The following is a 4,074-nucleotide window of genomic DNA, read 5'->3' on the forward strand; positions in this document are numbered from 1 at the left end:
GCCCTGCATTAATGGACTTGCTACCGGATGGCTCCGTTTCAGGCAGCTCCTCTCTGACGACAGGTTCGGCAGGGCCGTTCGACCCTGAGAAGTTAGTCATTGGAACAAGGTGCAGGCGATTACGTTGGAGAGCACCCTTCGGGGTCTCCACGACGTACGACCGGGGGCGGTGCTGTACTTGGGCTGCATGCCTCCAGTTAAAGTCCCGTACCTGCGTCCTCCGATTAACTTCATCTCGCTGGTTGAAACAATACGACGAGACCCAGCCAGGATCGAGTTACTGTGCTATCTTGGGAACTCTTGTCTGCAGGCGTCTCCCCATGAGAGGTTGTGCAGGACTCACACCGTTGATGCCAGGAGTGTCCCTGTAGGCCAGCAGAGCCAGGAAAGGATCGTCGGCTTTGTACAGTAGGTTTTTGACGGTTCGCACCATTCTCTCCACCTCCCTATGGGACTGCAGATAACGTGGGTTGCTGGTGACATGCATGAAGCCATAAGCCTGCACAAAGGCAAAGAAGTCATTGAATGGAAACTGTGGACCGTTGTCGCTGCGGACGACGTTTGAAATTCCGTGGCATGCAAAGACGCTCTTAATGGCTGCGATGACTGCCGTTGCGGTTGTAGAACGCAGACTGATGACTGCTGGGAAGCGTCGACCAGCAGCACATAATCTTGACCGTTCAGATGAAAAAGGACTACTACTTCCTGTCAGGGAAGACTTGGAGTCCGTGAAGGCAACATCGGTTCTGCTCGTTGAACGCGTGTTTCAGCGCACTTGGCGCAGTTAGAGACGAGCGTTTCGATGTGGCTGTTTATTGCAAGCCACCACAATGACCCTCGAGCAATAGCTTTGCAACGGTTAATACCCTGATGCCCGTCATGAATGAGGCCAAGCATGGAATGCTGAAGAGCCAAAGCCATGACAATGCGGACTCCCTTCAGAAGAAGCCCTTCACAATTCAAACACTGAGGTCTCCCTGACGCTGCCAGTACTTTTTAGAATGAAAAGGCAGCCTTGACCGTCTGGGCCAGCCTTTTGTGCAGTATTCAAGCAGAAGGTTGCACTCACCATCATTGGCTTGTGCCTTGCGAAGCTCTTCTTGACGTGTAGAGACGAAATCTGGGAGTGAGCAAAGAGTCCCTTCCACGAAGAGCTCAACTTGATCTGCTTGCCTTGGCAGTGAACCATCCACTGGTGCCCGTTAGAGCGTGTCAGCAGTGGCTAACAACTTGCCGGGTACATAGAGTACTTGGTACTGGAAGCGCATCAGCTTTATTCGGAAACGCTGTATCCGTGGAGGCAGTAAGTCAATATCCATAGATCCCATGAGCGCCAGAAGTGGCTGGTTATCAGTCTCCAGGAAAAAGTTTAGTCCACGGACATATTCCTCAAAACGAAGCACTCCGCAGCTTGCTGCAAAAGCCTACTTCTCAGTCTGACTGTAACGGCGTTCAGTTGAAGTCAGTGAACGCGACGCGAAGACCACTGGACGACGCTCTCCGGAAGGCTGCTCTTGTAGTAATACGGCACCAAGATTGAAGGAGCTGGCATCAGCTGATACTATCGTCTTGTACGCAGTGTTGTACCGAGCAACGCAAATGTCCGAGCAGAGCACTTACTTGAACTTGATAAAGGCAGGCTGTTGAGCGTGGCCCCAAATCCACTCAGACTCCTTCAGCAGCAAAATTCGGTTCGGTGCTGTCGTTTCCGATACGTGAGAAAAAAAAGCGTCCAATGTAGTTAACAAGGCCCAGAAGTCTACGGACACCTGTGACGTCTCGCGGCACCGGCATTGCTTTTATTGCAGCGACCTTGTCTGGGTTAGGAGATATCCCCTCAGCGCTAACAATAACACCCAGAAACGTGACGCTGCTGGCTGCGAAAGTGCACTTCTTGCGGTTTCAAGTGACCCCCGCTTTGGTAACGGATTTAGGACTTCTTGCAACCGACGGTCGTGCTCTGCACGCGTCTTGCCAAAGACTAGAATATCGTCGATCATGTTTACAACACCCGACTGGCCTTCCAGGATACGGGACATCTGTCGCTAGAAGTATTCCGGTGCAGTCGCGATCTTAAACAAGAGCCGGTGAAAACAGTAACGCCCGAATGGAGTTATGAACGTTGTGCACTCTTGCGACTTGGGAGACAGCTTGACCTGACGGAAGCTCGACGTGGCATACAACTTTGAGAAAACAGGGGCATTCCCCAGCTGACCAAGGCAATGTGCGACCATGGGCAGCATATGACGTTCCCGCAAAATGACTTTCTTGAGGCGGGTTATATCCACGCAAAGCCTGAGGTAGCCTTCGGAACCACAACCCGTCCAGCGCACTAGTCTGTAGACGTGTCGACGCGACGAATAACGCCATCCCCTGCCATTTTGTCAGCGCCTGCTTGACCGCATCCCGAAGAGGTAGCGGCAGGCGCCAGGGAACGCTTAATGAGAACGGCGTAACGTCTGGTTTCAGTCGGAGAGCGTAGGCCTCTTAAAGCGTTCCAAGTCCTTCAAAAAGACTCGCTTTCACACCAAACTGCCCGGGCGCTTCTGGGGCTTCTGATACACGGTCTAGAAACTTGCAGAGGCCCAAGGCTTCTATCGCGGGTACCCTAGCAGAAGAACTGTGGGTGCTGCTAAAACATAAAGATGCTGTTGACAGACTTGCCGTGCCACGTCAAAGTAGCATTATAAGTTCCCAGAACTGGCAGCACATTTTTACCTAGCCCCTTCAACTCGCCCTGTGGATCCTGAAGCTTGGCAGAAATGCCAGGAAATACGTCCGGAACAACTGAAACTTCGGCGCCGGTTTCCACCTTAAATGACAGGGCGCGTCCGTCGAGAAGCTCAATGAACTTCGCGTTCTTGCCACAGCCTTCCGCAACTGCGTGAAGCTCCTCAGAACTAGCCGAAGGTTTCCGCATCTGCTTCCCGCCTTTCTTATTCTTCATGCAGACGACTTCAAAATGACTACTCTTGCCTCAGAAATTGCAGGAAGCACGGCAAGCTGGGCCACATAATAAGCAAGTATGGGTAGGCTTATCAACCGAAATAGCTTCCCTTTTCGCATACACGTTGCATCGACAGCGAGCGAATTCGATTCTACTGAGTAACGAAGTCTGCGTTCGTTAACAGCGTCTTCGTGCTGACGTGCTTGAGATAAAGCCTCTTGAAAAATTACCTTCGGACTTCGAAAAAGTAGGTCTGAAAGCTGGCGGTCCAATAAACCGACGATGACACGGTCGCGCACAAGCCTATCTTCAGTAGCTGACGAAGAGAAGCTGCAGCGCTTCATCATGGTACAAAGAGCGGTGAAAAATGAATCAATGGTCTCACCCGGTTGTTGCGTCTGGCGATGAAAACGGGCAGACTCGTAGAACTCGTTCAGCGGGTGGACGAAATGGTCTGTGAGCGCCTTCTTGACAGCTGCTACGTCATAGGCGTCGGCCTCTCGTTGATGCAAGAACCGTTCTTGCTTGCGACCCCATGCAGCATAGCATGGAACGCACCTGAACTTCCTGTGCAGCGGTCGACAGTCCCGTCGCACAGCACAAGTCCTCAAACTGCAGCAGCCATGTCGGCCTATTTCCTGGGCTGTCAAAGTCGAACGGAGGCGGTGGGCGAAGCGCTGCGTCGACTGAGGCGGCGGCGGCGGCGGCGGCGGCGACGTCGTTCATGGTGAAAAGCCGAAGAGCGCCGAATCAGTGGCTTCGTGATCCCACTTTGACACCATGTAGCGAGATGTGCTTCTCAAAGCACGAACGCCAACCAGACACACCGCCGCTCAACAGGCCAAAGACCCCCAAGCTTTATTCCACCCAAATGTATACCCGGGGAAGCATTGGTGCCACCCAGCGTCACTCGCACATACTACCGTATCTGTCACAATTCTCTGCGGACACATGTACCACGCCGTAAAGGAAGGGAGGAAGGTGAGAGTGAAAAAAGAGAGGGAGATATAGGTGCCGTAGTGTAGAGCTACAATCCACCGCGCTATAATAATAATAATAATATTAATAATAGTCTTTATTTTGTATTTCGCTTTCTCCCGCTTTAGTGCTCCGAAGTGCCTTCTAGA

The 4,074-nt window shown here is 52.2% G+C and overlaps 1 pseudogene; it reads right to left on the bottom strand.

Annotated features, from left to right (window-relative positions):
* Window positions 1-277: 277 nt before the first annotated feature.
* Window positions 278-3,764, bottom strand: LOC146194665 (uncharacterized; annotated as a pseudogene).
* Window positions 3,765-4,074: the final 310 nt, after the last annotated feature.

The sequence above is a fragment of the Amblyomma maculatum genome, chromosome 3, assembly GCF_055883805.1.
Source record: "Amblyomma maculatum isolate TAMU_Amacu chromosome 3, ASM5588380v1, whole genome shotgun sequence".
In the NCBI taxonomy this organism is placed as follows: domain Eukaryota; kingdom Metazoa; phylum Arthropoda; class Arachnida; order Ixodida; family Ixodidae; genus Amblyomma; species Amblyomma maculatum.